Raw genomic sequence first — 18,121 nt, 5'->3', positions numbered from 1 at the left:
GAGGAAAGAGTCTGAAAGATATACTGGTACACACACTCATACGCAGAACACAAGATATCATGGTGAATCCAAAAAGCATCGTAACACTAACCTTGGGCCACTAACCTTGTTGCACCTACAATGTCTGCCATTTAACAAAACTGTTGGACACGGCCTCGTGGCGTGGTCCGACCCCTTCCGCATGGAGGGCCCAGGACGACATCGGCCCTCCATTTACCTACTGTCGACCCCCCTGACACGCACATTCACGAACCATAGGCGAGAGCAGCCTCCCCGGCCACCTACAACCCCTCCCTGGTACCCCGGCGGAACCTGCTCGCCAACGCTGCCAGCCTGGCAACCTGACCAGGCCACCCTTTCCGGCCGACTCCATCTTGGGGCCATCACGACCCGAACACGTGGCCGCAGCTATCCCGGGCCCCGGCCCCAGCAAAGCCCCGACATTGAGGCACCAAGATCCTCCTAGGTGGTAAAGTGGCCACTCGACAAGATCCCGGAGGAGGAGAGTTTCGATGGGCCTCCAGCCGCCCCCGGACGCCTGGTATCAATCGCCCTCCAGCCTCCCTGGGCGCTGGCTCCACCCCCCTGCTGGGTGTCTGGACACCTTCATCCCGGCCCCTCTGACCCCCAGGCGCGAGGGTCCGGACATCAAAGCCCTCCAGTCCTATATCTGGGCCAGCCCTGGATTAGGACGGCAGTTGTATCTGGAGTCGAAGCCCTGCTGACCTCGTCGCGGCTGATCCTGATCCGAACTCTTGCACCTGGAACCTTCGAGGCCCTGCTGACGCTGTCGCGGCCTGACCAAGCTGAACTATCTTCGAGGCCCTGCGGACGCTGTCGCGGCCTGACCAAGCTGAACCACCTTCGAGGCCCTGCTGACGCTGTCGCGGCCTGACCAAGCTGAACTACCTTCGAGGCCCTGCTGACGCTGTCGCGGCCTGACCAAGCTGAACTATCTTCGAGGCCCTGCTGACGCTGTCGCGGCCTGACCAAGCTGAACCACCTTCAAGGCCCTGCTGACGCTGTCGCGGCCTGACCCCTTGAACTATCCACGCACCAGTGGGTGCCAAGACTGTCCCCCTACCCCCTTTCCTCGAGACCACGACTTTACGGATCCCTCGATCCTTGCCCGCTATCCTGCCAAGAACTTGCTTTGATTACTTATATAAAGATTCTTGTGAATATCCTTCCTGTGTGGTGTCTATCTGTAAGTAGTGTGATTGCTCTGCTGTTACGATTGTAGGAGAGAAGCCTCGCCAAGGAGGCCTCCCTACGGCGCTCGGCCTGTTCCAAAAAGAGAGGTGGGTCTCGGGGCGGACAGTCAGACACCTTCTGTCTCCCCTGGGGTCGCCTTTCCAACAAAAACCAACATAAATAGAGACTTTTAATAACCAGATGCCCTGGCAAATAAGAAATCTCACCAATTGTAATACACACAGAGTAGTGTCCCTAAAAACTTGCCCATGTGACTCATGATCATGATCCAATTGTTAATACGAGGCAGCACACGCCACGCAGAAGCGGGTTTCAGAACGCCAAGTTGCTCTATCAGTATCGGCGTTTGTAATCAAGTCTATACTTCTACAATTGCCTCAGCCCGCTGCTTTACACGCCATCACGCTGTCTTATCAGCACCGTTTTTTAAATATCAAGTTCGTGCCCCAACAGCTATTTCAGCCTGCTGCCTCAGACACCACGCAGCTACATATATCTGAACACTGAGCAGTCCACCAACCTGCTGCCTCAGACACCACGCAGCTGCACATATTTGAACACCCAGCAGCCCACCAACTATCAAGCTCCTACTTTAATGACCATACTTAACCATCGTCTTCTTACACCGTTTTAGACTCGTCAACCGTTACAAAGCTACAGAAGCTGTTCCAATTTGGAAAAAATACTACACTGAGCCCTCGGCAGGAACTGTTCATACAGCATACCCGAAATTTTTAAAGCCCTATTGAATCATTTTCCAATATAGGAGCCACTATACATACCCCTGTAAGGGTTAATATAGATACACACAGATGACGCAAAGACTTTGATTGGATTGATTTCTACACGGATATTTTTATCAATACCAAATACTAACCACATATGCTACAAGATGGTAGCGTCCTGAGGAAGACACTTAGGTGTTGAAACGCGTAGACGAAAACCATCTCAGATCATTGGGAACATCTGTACACACAACAATGCATATCTAGTGACTTTCTAATAAAATGATAAATATTTTTATTGTATATTGTTAATTTTGTCTATGTCAATAATTATCCTTATGACTACTTTTATCACTTTTATGAAATTAAATCTTTAAATGCTATTTTTTGTGCTTGCATTTTTGTTACCATTTTTTATTTAATTTGTTATTGCCTGAACCTTGCCAGTACACTTGTTTTTTGCCTAGGTACGTTACCTTTTTATACTTTGTTTGCCCTGACCCAGGAAATCTACCTTTATCAGGGGGTCCTTGTTTGTTACGTACCATGCAACTCACATTGCATAGGATTGACAATCAGAAAGATATAAAACAGAATCTGCAGACACCGCAGCAACGTGAAGTGCGGCCGCACAACCACAAAAATATCATCCCACTATATAGAAATTAAACATACAGCACATGGCTACCAATGGGTCATCCTTGAACACATAAGGGACACGGTGAACTCTGAACCGCAACTTTTTGAAAGGGAACAGCATTGGGTGTTCAAACTTAAAATGCATATCAATGGCCTAAATGGCAATATCCCGTGGGGCCAATTCACTAGATAAGAAAAGGTCTCAGTCTTTTCTAAATGACATTGTGGCAAGGAAACACTAAATAGAAAGTACCAAAATGGAGACTTCTGGCCGGTTACCTTTTTAAAAAAATGTTGGTACTATTACTTCACCCTTCCCTAGACAGTAATCATCTGTTTTCCAATTCTTTTACTTTATAACATAAATTCCAAACAAAACGTCCCACTTTATTGACCACTAGCAGCCCGTCCCGACGTTGTCCGGGTATGAATTGCTGCCAGCCAGTAGTATATTGTTTTGTAGGATTTCGTTTTGATAGCATTTCTTATCTGTGACAGGCCTGTGAAACGCTCCGATTCACAGTGCACTGCTGATGCACTTAAGAGTGCGCGTTCAGTAGTGTGTGAACTCGAGTTTCCCTACTTTATTTTTCCTTGCAATATTATATAGCGCGGACTCGACAACATGGCATGAGCACAATTTACATTACAGAACACATTCATTTGTGGTAGGCACGGGGAGACAAAGCGATTTGCCTGGAATAACAGGATGTTGAGCTGATGCCGAGATTCGAACGTAGCTCCCCAGCTCTAAAGTTTGCAATTCTAGAACGTGTGGCGGGAGGTGTGTCTAAAAGTGTATGTCGGTGCTGGCCATCAATGAGAGAGACCTGTGCATTTTTCAAATGGGTGGTGAAAAAATATGAGTATGTTGCTGGAGATGTGGGCCGCTGTGCCACCAATGTACTTACCGGGGGATGGTAAACACCCATTATTCCGCAACTTTCTTTCCACATACCATCACTCCGCATACTTTCATTACGACAGTACCATGACTCCGCAATGCCATTATAACGCATGGCATTACATTTTATATGCTTTTACCACGCATACATATACAACGAAATTCGTTGTAAATGCATGATTGGTAAAAGCATGTTTTTTTTTAATGTTTGGATATGGTAAGTATGAGTATAGGGGTATATGTTTTGGGGTACTGAGGTATATGTTTTGGGGTGTTTGGGTATTTTAAGGGTTGAGATATAGTTTTGGGTTATGGGGTACAGGGTTGTTTTAGGGTTTAGGGATAGGTATGGGTTTTGGGGTACAGGGGTATTATTAGGGTTCATGGCTAGGTTTGGGTTTTGGGGTATAGGGGTATTTTTAGGGTTCAGGGGTAGGTTTGGGTTTTGGGGTACAGGGGTATTTTAAGGGTTCAGGGCTAGGTTTGGGTTTTGGGGTACAGAGGTATTAGGGTTCAGGGCTAGGTTTGGGTTTTGGGGTATAGGGATATTTTAGGGTTCAGAGGTAGGTTTGGGTTTTGGGGTACAGGGTTATTTTTAGATTTCAGGGCTAGGTTTGGTTTTTGGGGTACAGGGGTATTTTTAGGGTTCAGGGGTAGGTTTGGGTTTTGGGGTACAGGGGTATTTTAAGTGTTCAAGGCTAGGTTTGGGTTTTGGGATACAGGGGTATTTATAGGGTTCAGAGCTAGGTTTGGGTTTTGGGGTACAGGGGTATTTTTAGGGTTTAGGGATAGGTTTGGGTTTTGGGGTACCGGGTATATTTATAGGGTTAAGATGGGTTAGTGTTTGAGGGTGTTGGGGTATTTTAAGGAGTAAGGGTGAGTTATGATTATGGGGTGCAGGGGTATTTAAAGGGAGCAGGATGGGATTAGCACACGATATGAGACATGGCATGAAGGGCGGAATGTACCACACGCCCCCAGCGTTTGTCACGCCCGCAGCACACGCCCACAGCACAACGCAGACACGCCCACAAGGGACTACTTTGCTGGCACGGTTCTTTTACCTTTTAAATGTATATGGTGGGCGTCTGCATAGCCTATGTCCTTCTGCTGCAACTGCCCTTTCCAGCGCTGTATTGGGTGTTGTGATTGGTGCTGTGGTTCCTGAGATTACCCGCCTCAAAGGTTTGGGCTCTCTCTTTATTATATTAGTATGGATTATCCTAGACCACAAAATAGCCATCCTGCCAGGGACCCCTTTTTGGACATGCTACTTTAACTGTGTTCAAAAAAATAAAAAGCCCTGATACAATTACTAAGTGGTCCTAGATTATTAGAATACTATTAAAAATACAGACAATGCACCACCCTCTGAGCTGCCACACCTCTCGGTTTTCAATGGAACTGGGAGTATGTTCTATTATAAACCAACATTTTGACATAAGGCGGCTGTCTACTTGTTTTGTGAGCGCGTGGGCGTACCATCCGGAAGTGCCGCACAATATTGATGCCTCTGGCAGGTACCACTCCATCAAAATAGGGTTTCCTAGAGGGATGCCTCAATAGGTATCGAAGGAAGAGGCATTGCCTTGATGCGGGAAGCGAGGCTCCTGATGCTTAGTTTTATAGCCCTCTGTGAAGTGAACACGATTTCGGTCTCCATAGACCTCTTTACTTAGGGAGTCATGAACTCTAAAGGCTCCCGATGCCGCACAGCCCCAGTGAAACCTTGTACGACTAGTCTTTAGTGCCTTGATGCCTTTGGGTGAATGCTGCGTTTTATAAGCCTAAAATCAAATTCAAAACTTCTGTAGTAGGGGATCTCTGTGTATAGTCATAATCTGTGAATAGTCCCGCCCATGTGCGTGGACCCCGGAGCAATCGAAATAGTGCACGCTACACACTGCTGCATTACTCACACTGCTGCATGCTGCACACTACTGCACGCCTCAAACTGCTGCATGCCTCACACTGCTGCACGCCTCACACTGCTGCACGCCTCACACTGCTGCACACTGCTGCATTACTCACACTGCTGCATTACTCGCACTGATGCACGCCACACACAGCTGCACGCCACACACTGCTGCACGCCACACACTGCTGCACACCTCACACTGCTGCACGCCTCACACTGCTACACGCCTCACACTGCTGCATGTCTCACACTGCTGACGATCAGCATCGAGGGAAAGGTCGTCGAGACCTCGTACAAGGTCAACGTCGAGGACATCACAGACGACGCCCGACACAGTATCGTCGTCGATCTGAGTCCCGAAGACATCGGCACTCGACGTCGAGGTGACACCGCCGCTCGCCGTCCACGTCAAAGCGCAGGTCGACGTCGAGAAGATCGGTGCCATCAAGGAGCAAGTCGACGTCGAGAAGGAAGCCGACGTCAAGAAGGAAGTCGACGTCGAGAAGATCGGTGCCATCAAGGAGCAAGTCGACGTCGAGAAGGAAGCCGACGTCAAGAAGGAAGTCAACATAGAGAAGGAAGTCGACGTCGAGGAGCTAGTCCACGTCTACAAGGAGGTAATCGTTGAGAAGCCTGTCACCCTCTGTGGTCAGCATTTCCACATCGGACAGCCCTCGGTCACGGCAGCACCGGCACTCTCCATCAGGGGATACTGCCTCCAGAGGCCTGCTCGCAAGAAGAGGAGAGTGATTCGTACCTCGGACTCTGAATACTCCAGGACCTATTCACCATCTAGGTCTCTGGAATTAGCCCAGCATGTGGTTCCTCGCCCGTCTCCTCCACGGCCTCGGGCGCCAACGCCTCTTCCACCGCCTCCTCCTCCTCCTCCTCTTCCACCTCCTCCACCGCCTCCGCCTCTGGCTCCGGCATCGCCACCACCTCCTCAGCCTCAGCTGCCTGTGCCGGTGATTCTGGCTGTGCCCAGAAGGCCGAGATCTCGCTCCCGGAGGAGGCATCGCTCTCGCAGCCGGCACAGAACTTCTACTAGATCTCACCATCGTCACAACTGTGAGAGGTCACGGTCCAGATACACCAGGGACACAGATTCCTCTAGTGGGGGAAGGTTTTCGCCGACCTTGTCAGACTCTCCACCTACGAGGGTTTCACCAGTCGATGACATCGCCATGTTTCAAGACGTGCTGTTAAGGGGAGCGGAAAAACTGGGGATCGCACTGGCTGTGTCTGCCCCGTCCACCTCGGTAATCTTCAAGATGCTACAATGGAGGCACCTCTCCCCTCCTCTGCTCCCTTTAGTGCCAGGTTTGTAGGAAGCGGCTATGGAACTGTTCCTGATGCCTGCCTCTGTCAAGTCTGCTCCATCGAGACTTCAAAAGAAGTACAGGCCCCCGGACTCGGATCCTGCATTCCTTCGAACAGATCCTCCTCCGGATTTGGTCATAGTGGTGGCAGCTAAGAAGAGGCACTCTACGGCTCCGTCATCCACTGTTCCACCAGACAAAGAAAGCTGCAGGCTGGATTCGGCGGGAAGGAAGATCTGCAGCACATCAACCACTTCCATGAAAGCAGCAAGCTCAACTGCTCTCGTGGGTTGATATGACCGCTCCTTATGGGAGTCTCTCCAACAGTTTGTTGAACTCCTCCCTAGGGACAAGCGCGAAGACTTTCAGGACGTTCTTAATGAGAGCATGATGGTGTCAAATCAGATCATCAGTGCGGCTGCGGACACATCTCTCCTGGCAGCCCATGGATACTGTTACGGTGTGAATCTGAGGTGCCACTCCCGGTTGCGGCTTACCTCCCTGAAACCGGAGGCACAGCAACGGATTGGTAACCTGCCCTTTTCGGGTTCCACGCTCTTTGGTGCCCATGCAGATGAGGAAATGGCTCGCATGAAGGCGTAGGTTGAGACGCTCAAGGCTGTTGGCTGGAGAAGCCTAAATAGCAATGTAAGGCTTTCCGCCCCTACCAACGACGCTATTTTTCTCAGCGGTTCCAACGCGGGCAGGGTCGTCAGGCTGGACAGCAGCAGCAACAGCATTTTCAGCGACAGCCCTTTCAGAGGCGTCAAAGGGACAGAGGCAGCCAATAGTCCACATCAGGGAACAAGGGCCCGGCTGGGTCGAAGCCCTGAGGGATTACTTCCCCCTCTTCTGTTACCCACTCCGGTGGGGGGAAGCATTCAGAACTTCCTGGCAGAGTGGAGAAAAGTAACTCCGGACAAGCGGGTGCTGAATATTGTTTGCAATGGATACAGTCTACATTTTGTCAGCCCTCCTCCAGCTATTCTACCAGTTCGCTCACAATACCTGCTACACGAACTCCAAGCGGAGGCCGATACCCTGTTAATAAAAAGGGCGATAGAGCCTGTTCTTCTGTCTCAAACGGGAAAGGGTCTATACTCCAGGTTCTTTCTTGTGTGAAAAAAGGACAAAAACGAGTTTAGGCCCATTCTAGATTTGTGGCAAGCAAACAAATGGATTCACAGAGAAAAATTCTGCATGATGTCCCTGCACCAGATTTATCCTCAGGTACATCAAGGAGACTGGCTTTGCCCCATAGATCTGCAGGATGTGTAATTCCATGTCCCTATTGCAAAGAAGCATTGGAAGTTCCTGCGGTTCCTAGTCGGCACCAACCACTGTCAGTATACAGTACTTCCGTTTAGCCTGAAGTCTGCGCCCAGGATGTTTTCAAAGTGCATGGCGGTGGTTGCAGCGCACCTGAGGAGGAACAAGGTGTTTGTTTATCCGTACCTGGATGACTGGCTGATCAAAGCATCTACGTTCCAGGAAGCGCAACTACATTTCAACATGACGGCTGTTCTGTTAAACCAACTGGGTCTGCACATCAACATATCCAAATCTGTTCCGACTCCTGTTCAGTGTCTGCAGTACTTGGGAGCCTCCATCGATACTCCCAAGGCAAGCATGTGTCCTTCGGACGAGCAACGCTTATCGATCCTTCAGAAGGCTCAGACTCTCATGTCCGTTCCATCTGTGACGGTGAGGACGGTGTCCTCTCTCCTGGGGTTGATGTCCTCTTGTATCTTTCTCTCTCCAAATGTACGCCTCCATGTGAGGCCGCTGCAGGAATGTCTGGAAGATCAGTGGGACCAGAAACAAGGGAGCTGGGAGGACACGATACGATTTTCTCGACACGCTCTGCAATCCCTGAAGTGGTGGTGTTCACCAGTGAATCTCCTCAAAGGGATTCCGTTCCACAAGGAGATACTGACGCAGACCATTGTGACAGATGCGTCTCTCCAGGGCTGGAGATACAAGGTACGTGGTCTCAGACAGAATCCACGTATCACAGTTTTCTGGAACCCAGAGTGGTTCATCTGACGCTGAAAGCCTTCCAGCCGTCCTTTCGTACCAGGTCCCTGCTTGTACAGATGGACAACACAACAACAATGGACCTCAACAAGCAGGGGGGCTCAAGATCACGCACACTGTCACAGGAAGCGCAAGCGATCTGGAACTGGCTGTTTGCCAGGGGACTGATGATAACGGCGACCCATCTGCCAGGTGTGCAGAATGCTCAGGCAGACGGGCTCAGCAGGCTTGTTCAAGAAAACCACAAATGGGTCTTAAACGATGAGGTGTTAAAAGACAGTTTCGCAAGATGGGGCACTCCAGAAATCGATCCGTTTGCCACCGCAGAAAACAGCAAATGCCGAAACTTCGCTGCCAGGGTTTACCAACTGGGGACGCTGGGGAATGCACTGTGGATCAACTGGTCGAACAGCTTTCTCTACGCTTTTCCACCCATTCCCCTGATCCCAGCAGTGCTGATCAAGCTGTCCTAATCCAGGGCCAGGATGATCCTCATTGCTCCGGAGGGCAGATGGTGCATCCCAACCTCTCGTCGTTGAGTTTGGCAGCATGGCAGCATGAGTTTGGCAGCATGGCTCCTGAGCTAGTGCAGTATGGACATTTAAATTTGCCTCAGAACTGCATGGAAATACTAAAGGAGGCAAAGAGACTGTCTACGAGGACTTCCTACGCATACAAGTGGAAGAGGCTCTGCATTTGGTGCGCTACTAAGGATGCTGATCCCATATCCTGCAAAGAGGATGTCGTCCTTCCGTACTTGCTGCATTTGACTCAATTTGGCCTTAATTTTCAATCTATTAAGGTTCACTTTGCAGCTTTTACTACGTATAGGAAATGCCCTTCACAAACTTCTTTTTTCCAAATCCCTGTTATCAAACATTTTCGGGAAGGTTTGAAGAAGGTGCTTCCTCCCGTTAGGCGTCCTTCACCTGGTGGGAGCTTAATGCGGTGCTGTCTAAATTGATGAAGGCGCCTTTTGAGCCTATTCATAAGGCTTCTCTACAGCATCTATCCTGGAAGGCAGCCTTCCTTATGGCTATAACATCGGCTCGCAGGGTGAGTGAGATACAGGCCCTGTGTTGCCAAGGGCCCTATAATGTGTTTCATGCATCTAAGGTTGTCATGAGGACTCACCCAAAGTTTCTCCCTAAGGTGATCTCTGATTTTCATGTGAATCAAATAAATCTCTTCACCAACGTTTTTTCAACATATTTTCTCTCCGGCGGAGAGGTCCCTTCATTCTGTTGATGTGAGAAGGGTGTTGAAATTCTACTTAGGTAAGACCAAGGAGATTCGTAGATCAGATCAGTTGTTTGTTAATTATGGATCGGTCAGGACTGGTCTTGCCACCTCAAAACAGTCCATCTCTAGATGGATTGTGTCCTGTATCCAACTAAGTTACCAGAAGGCTAACAAGACTCTAGGGGGTAAGCCTAAGGCTCACTCAACCAGGGGCAAGGTGGCTACAGCGGCTTTGCCTACGTAATGTTCCCATTGCAGACATCTGTAGGGCTGCCACTTGGAAGTCGGTCCATACCTTTGCTAAACATTACTGCCTGGACTCTGATGCCAGGGCAGATGCTCAGGTTGGGCAGGCTTCGCTGAGAAATGTATTTGCACAGTAGTGGTTTTGTCTGTTTCCTCCAGCGCTGGGTTGGTTTGTTTGGGATGGGCTTGCCATTCTATTCACAGATTGTGACTATACACAGAGATCCCCTACTACAGAAGAAGTCGTTTCTTACCTGTAACTCCAGTTCTGTAGTAGGGGTATCTCTGTTAAAGTCATAAGCGACTCGCCCTCCTCCCCGGTGGATGAAATATAGCGCTACGAGGCCTCCGGGTTGCATGCGCTTAATAAAACACTATTAATAATAATAATAATAATAATGAAACGAAGATATCCTGAATGCTGCAGGCCTGGCTTTATACATCTTCAAAAAGAACTGAAAGTAACTCGCCTTTGGCTGTGCATCTTGGGATACCAAGGGTCTCTGGAGGGTTCCTTAAAGGCACCGTATCCCTTTTCCAGACACATAATGGCAGCATATGGGTCTTGTCTGTCCAACCCTTCCTCTCTATCATGACAAAGGATTTTTGTGAAGGGGAGTTTCTCTATGTGTGAAACTTAGCAAAATGTATACATCTCAATATTATTTGGCTATCCTTTTTCACTTCAGGATGAAGTGCTGGCCAGTGTAGCATTGTTAATTTCAGGCTGCATTATTTGTCTTTGATTTTCTCTTAAGTGTCTATACAGGACTGCAGAGGAGGACAACTTAAGAGACTATTCCGATTGCTCCGGGGTCCACACCCATGGGCAGGACTCTTCACAGATTATGACTATAACAGAGATACCGCTACTACAGAACTGGAGTTACAGGTAAGAAACTACTCCACATTCAGCTTTTACAAATATGGCTATTCCTGTGACTTTTTCAATGTTGAAACCTGATGCTCACCACTAAACCGCACAGAACTAACCGCAGTACTTTTTTAACGTTTCAAAGAATCCCTTATTTTTCTCACCCGCTACATCTTTACCAACAGAGTGTGACAACAGGCTACCCTCTCCCCCCAAAGGAACAATGGTGCGAGATTTAAGCATGTTATATGTATGTGGTGTTCTATTGTATTATATACATGTTTGTCCTTATTTAAGTAAATGTGTGTTTGTTCCAAAAGCATAGCATCAAGGCTTTTTAGTTCATTAAAACTACACTAGATGTGCTCACTTGTAGAGTATGTTTTCTTCTCTCACTTGGAGGTGCCAATAAAAATGAAATCACTAAAAATGAAGGAATGTGTATACAACCATTGGCTGATACATCTAACTCTCCATTTATGTTGCCACAGACATACTGACATTGAATGCCTAGTAGATGGTAAATGTATATATTTATATTTCTTGATATGTAAGTATTGTGCATCCATTGCGAATTAACAGGAGTGGTACCAAGGAACTAGATTCTCTGGGTCCTGAAGAAGAGCTAATTAGGGGTACGGCTTGAAACATGTTAACTTTTTAGAAGATCAGACTCATAACAAACTCTTTTCCTAAATCCCCCCCTCCAGTCTTTTTAACAATACTGACTAGAGGTAGAAACAAAAAAGGATACCCCATATTAGCTAGTTTTTTTTAAACTACCCCATAACCCCCACTTCCCCTCTCAACACCTTCTTTATCATTGTATAGAATAAAAAGTGCTCCCCTCGTAATCCGTGGGTCGCAGCACACCCTGATCCATAGCTGAACAGGATGGACCCGATGATGAAGCATGCCACCAATGCGTAACCCTGGTAGGTGAGGGCTTCACAAGAATAACTTTGTTTTTCTTCAGTGGAGAGTTATTAATTTTCATGATAGAACAGAGTTCCTTTCTTTAAATAAATTACCCACTAAAGATAGTCTGGAGCCAGTGCTGGAAATAAAGAAATTATGTGTACTTCAAAGACCCTTATCTGAAGTCACCCCCACTTCAAAGTCACAACTGGGTATAAGGACTGGGTTTCTGATTCCACCAAATCAGACACTACTATAACTGTGAAGAACTCTGCCAGGAGGAAAGACTGCTGTGCGGTGACAAGGACTGCCAGTCTGCTGGCATGCTGCTCTGGAAGAACTGTTTTTCTGCTCTGCTGTGGTGTTCCACTGCCTGCTACCCTCTGCCCTTCCAAGAAAGGACTGGACCCACCCCAACCTTGCAACAGCACCTGAACTCGGACATTTGTGAGTCGTGCCCTGCCAAGTGGTGCAAATCCAGTCCTGGGCACTTGGAATTTAGTTTTGTGTTCTGCAACTAACAGAATCGACGCATCGCTGTTGTTGCGCTGGCCGGAACCAACACAATCCCTTAGATGCAAGCACTTCTCATATCTTCAGTGCTACTCAGTGACAACACATCCCTGAGTGTGGCGCTTGAGGTAGACACATCACATACAAATCCTAAGGATCAGCGCCTACGCATAACCTCTCTGCTGCTCGTAGCTCGCCCTCGCCGTTTACGCACCCTCCAGCCAAAGGTACTGTGTCAGCAGGCCTTGCTGGTCCCTGTATCCGACCTGCACTCCATCGCAGTCTGCCTGAACTTTTGAATTTACACCGGTCAAACGTGACCAATACCCCCAGTTAGTGCATTTAAGACTCTAAGCCCTATATTTTTTTATATTCTTTAAAAATTCATATCTTCAGTTCTGCGTATTGGACTTATGTCAGTTTGGTCTTGTTTTGCTCATACAAATATACTCTAGTTGTCAAATCTGGTGTAGAGAACTTTTGTGGTGTTTTCATTGTGTTAGTGTGTGTTGTGTTGTGTTGTACAAATGCTTTACACATTTCCTCTTCAGCCTGACTGCTCTGTGCCAAGCTACCAGAGGGTAAGTACAGGTAATCCTGGCTAGGATTGTGGTTCCTTCTTGGACTGGGTGCATATCTGCTATTTGCTATTTTTCATGCTGAATTCACACGTTTTGAACCAACAATTTCACTTTCTTTCAAGTTGTGACCCTTCATATGCATTTTTGTTCGTGAAACGTTTATTCTGATACATCTGGATATTGCATTGAGCTCGTAGAAGTAGTTGTAACCAGTAATCCTGTGTATTTATTTTCCCACAATCAGTCAGTCATGGTTGGCATGGCTCGCTGGTGGCGGGGCCGGGATGGTGGGATCGGATTAGAAAAAACAAAAATACTTACCTTGAGGCCTGGTCCCGCATCTTCGCTGCTCCTGCTCTCCTGCTTTGGACAGGAACAGGAAGCAGGAAGCCAGGCTCCATCGTTGTCTTTGATCTTAGTGCTGTGACTGCCAGGGGCTAGAGGGGTGGGCATGTACACCATGCAGGCTGTAATACAACCTGCATGGAGAACAGGGAAGTGGACAAACCACTCCTCCCCTCCCCTCCCCTCCCCTGCTCGTAGAGCAGAGTAGGCCCGCCCGCTCGCCGCAAAGCACACAACACCAAACATAAAATGACAATAACTCTAATTTATTGGTATTTTATGTTTCTCACTGCTCAAAAGCAGTGGGCCGCCCTTGATCAGAGTAGAATCTTGGATTATTTTAATCCTGAGAAGCTAGAGTGTATCAGTTCCTTAAAAAGTCCCCAGCTTTCATGGAGTCGCCACTGAAACAAATGCAAACTAGGTTGCCCACACAAGTTAGAAAAGGTAGCAAGTATTGCCAAAAATGGCACACACACATTAAGGTACACGCGTACCCCTGGCCTGAGGGGGAAACCTTTGTCAATAACATAATAGAACACACATACTGACCAAATGCGTAGGGCAAAAGAAGACCAGAAGAGAGGCCCTGTTAGAACTGTGAGCTGTTTTTGAGGAGGCCCAGACCGACAATCCTATCTCAGAACCCGCAAGTAAGGCATCTGCACCCCCCCCCCCGCACCGTATGTAGGTGCTCACCCCCATGCTTGCCATCCCCGCACTAGCTTAAACGAATTTACCGGTGGAGGGAGCCGAAGGGCCCCCTGCAGAACATAGAACTACTAGATCCAGGTGTGGGAGGCTAACAGGCCAGCAGGCTCGGGCAATCCCAGCATCACACAATTCAAGTGCAAGAGCTCCCCGAAGCGCTACCCCCCATCCATCGTGTTCAACCCATTAAACCCCAGTGGTGCAGAGTACGTGCACTCCCACTCGTCCAGGTGAACAGACTTGGATGATGGGGAGATTTACAGCAGTTCTGGACAGTGACACAACTAGTGAGGGCGAGGATCTGTGTAGGAAAGTAGGATGTGCTTCTAATAGCTACCCACATCTTTTTGCTGATGTGTCACTGTTTTCGACTTAGTCTGACTGGGATCCTGCTATTCAGGACCCCAGTCTATCTGCTTTCTCCTCTAAATTGATTGCATGTACTTTAGGTACACTCCAGATTGGATACTGGGGTTCCCCTTATCAGTCCTGAGTATAAGGTACACTACGTACCAAGGGCATATGTACACCAGAGGCCTCACACTGGCTGCAGCATGTATTGTGCCACCCCTGAGAGACCATTCAAAATGGCACCACAGGTCTGCTACTGCAGCCTGTGTAAGGTGGTGCATGCACCCCTTACTTAGATATACCTTCACTATATCTATTCTAAATCACTACACATATAACCCCTATGGCATGCCTTAGAAATCCTGAAGGCAGGGTGCTGGGTTTTATGGGAGAGGGTGCTCCTGCATGAGCAGAGCCCCTCTGCAGCCTTCGGAACCTATTTCCTGGGGTTGTCTGTGATGCGGCCAACCAAAGATATTTAAGTGCATTATAACCTCGCGGTAAATGATAACTTTAAAACGGCTGCTTAGAAACATGTCATGTTTGGTGTCCAACACCTTGGAATCATACCTCAATTATGATTCTATCCTCCTAGAGGGACTTGTGTGAAACACTGGTACATCTGGCACCAGCGTTCTCGACCCGGGCATCACAAAATGGATGCTGCCAGCCACAGACAACAGTCTGCCCTCCTGCTGCTGAGCTGAGCTCGAGCAGGGGGTTCCTGTCACAGGGAGGTGTGAGTACCTCTCAGACAGGCTTAAGTGTATTGGGGCTGGGTGGGTGCACTCTGAGAGGGCCAGAAAGTCTGCACTGGGGGCACATTTGGTGTCCCTGTGCATAGTCCAGCTCAAACCGGTTTCAGGAGCCCTTTGCTCCTGCTCTGGTGCGAAACTGGACAAAGGACATGGGTGTAGCCACCCCTCTGTCCTGACCCTCCCATAGGTGGGTCCCCAGAGATTGTCCCACCCCTTCCTTGGGTATTTATTATTTATTTATTTTAAGGTTTTGCAGAGGGCGTAGTAACCCTCGAGCATCCCAGCGCTAGAACCAGAACTCAGGAGTGGAAAGGGTCGGAAGGGGATAGGGGTTTAAGGGAAGAGAAAGGTCTTCAGTGCCTTCCTGAATTGGAGAAGATTAGGTTCAATTCTCAGTCTCCGGGGAAGGTTGTTCCAGTGTTTGGCCGTGTGGACCGAGAAGCGACGTCCTCCGGACCGGGCTTTTTTGACTCTGGGGACAGTAATGAAGTTCTCTCCGCTTGAACGGAGGGCCCTGCTCGCATTGTAAGGGATGATGAGATCCTTGAGGAGGGGAGGGCCTTTGTCATGAAGAGTCTTATGGGCCAGACAAAGGGCCTTGAAAACAACCCTTTCTCTGACTGGGAGCCAATGCAGGAGCTTCAAGGCTGGCTTTGCTGAGGATCTGGCGGGGGTATCGGTAAGTTGGCGGGCTGCGGAGTTTTGAATTTTCTGCAGGGTATTGAGTGTGGCTTCGGGGGCACCCAGGTAGATTGCATTGCAGTAGTCCAGCCTTGCCAGAATGAGGCCCTGAATCAGCAGTTTCTTGGATGAGGCTGGAAGCAGGGGGAAGACCTTTCTGCAGGCCCTGAGGAGTCCAAAGCAGATTCCTGCTGTTTTTTTGGCTTGTGACCTGAAGCTCAGGTCTTTTTCGAGCCATATGCCCAGGCTCTTTACCTCCTCCTTCTGTGTAGGGGGGTCACCTAGACAGACGGGCCAGATGTCAGGTGGCAGGGAGGGCCCTTTATGTCCGAGCAGCAGAATCTCGGTCTTGGACCCATTTAGTTTCAGTGCTGAGAGGTTCATCCAGTTGTGGATTTCCGTGAGACAGCTGCGAAGGTCAGAGGGAGATTGGTGCGGATGTGAGAGGGTTACCACCAGCTGGGTGTCGTCGGCGTAGTTGATAATTGAGACGCCGAAAGGGTTGACCAGTTTCTCCAGCGGGGACATATACACGTTGAATAACGTTGGGCTAAGTGATGAGCCCTGCGGTACTCCACAACGGAGGGGGATTGCGGGGGAGTGGCTGTCATTCTCCCAGACTTGAAAGGAGCGACCATCTAGGAAAGATTTTAGCCACTTCCAGGCCGTGCCCCTTACTCCGATGTCTCCCAGTCGTTGGATTAGGGAGTGGTGGCTCACAGTGTCGAAGGCCGCACTGAGGTCCAGGAGGATCACTGCCACTGATCCTCCCGTGTCCAGAATGCTTCTGGGCTTCTCCACTGCTGCCAGGAGGGCGGTGTCGGTGCCCTGGCCTGGGCGAAACCCTGTCTGGGAAGTCCCGAGTAGGTTGTTGCTCTCAAGGAATAGTGATAGTTTTTTATTCACTAGCTTCTCCGTGATCTTACTGTTTCCTGGGAGGAGGGAGATGGGTATGTAGTTGGCCAGGTCCAGGGGGTCTAGAGAGGGTTTCTTTAAAAGGCCTTTGACCACTGCAGCTTTCCAGCTAGGAGGGACTAGGCCCTGCGAAAGGGAGGAATTGATGAGGGACGTAAGGGGGGGATGATGGTGCTGGTCACCTTTTTCAGAAAACGGAGAGGGGCGGGATCGCGAGGAGAGCCACTTTTAATTGTAGCCAACGTCGCGGCTACCTCTTCCGTAGATACTGGGCCGAAGGTATCAAGAAAGGGTGTTCAGCTATTCATCATTCAGTGGATATAACCGCAAACACAGAGCTGTAACCTTGTTTTTTCTTCACGACCACTCCGAGCACTCTGTGCTGTTCAGTTGAAGACATGTCCTTTTTAAGTCTGGGCCTAGCGTTGCAGTGTGCAGCACAGCTCGCGCAGCAAAATACCTCATGTAGGGGCTTCTGAAAGCTGACCACATGTTCGTGCGTGTGCTTTCATCAGTTGCTATGTGCTTTTGCATGCATCTTTGTAAAAAAGGCAGCATGCCATTGGTGAAAGGCATGTGGATTTCCCAGCTTCTTTAGAAATGTAACCGTCCATATCCCATTGGTGTATGTTACGCGCAGCAGTGGCATCTGAGATCTAATAATAAACGTGCTTCTGATTAGCCCGCGTTCGCTTTGCTGCTGCCCTCCCTTGCCACCGCTCCTCTGTGGTGCACGTGCACCACTGGTTTCGATTCCCACCTCGTTCCTCTGTGGTGCGCACACACCACTGGTTTTGATTCCTTGCTTTTTATTAATGAATGTGTCCTTGTGTAATTTGGTAACGAGGCTTGTATATTTTAGAATTGTCTTGTTTTTTCTTTTTGATATACAGTTACTCCTTCCAAACCAGATCGGAAGGAGTTGGCCGCCAAGGCACGGCGCCGCAAGCTGGAGGCAATCCAACTAGAATATCTGCGGCTGGTGGTCCTGGAAGAGGCAGCAGCAGCTGAAGCCTCCTCCAGTGCCTCGGGCCCCAGCCACCGCCCTCCAGCAGTACGGAGCCACCGTCTGGTGGCCGCCCGCCGCCACATTTCCATCTCTGGTGTCCCCCTCACTGTGGCTGCCGCGCTCTAAAGTGCTGCGTCGCCCTACTAGAGGAGGCAGTGCGTGTCCTCCAAAAACAATCCCGCCTGACATAGGAGACCCTGTCTATTGCCCCTTTTTAGAT

This window comes from Lissotriton helveticus, chromosome 5_1 (assembly GCF_964261635.1).
Source record: "Lissotriton helveticus chromosome 5_1, aLisHel1.1, whole genome shotgun sequence".
NCBI lineage: Eukaryota > Metazoa > Chordata > Amphibia > Caudata > Salamandridae > Lissotriton > Lissotriton helveticus.
Note: the sequence above shows the minus strand (reverse complement) of the source record.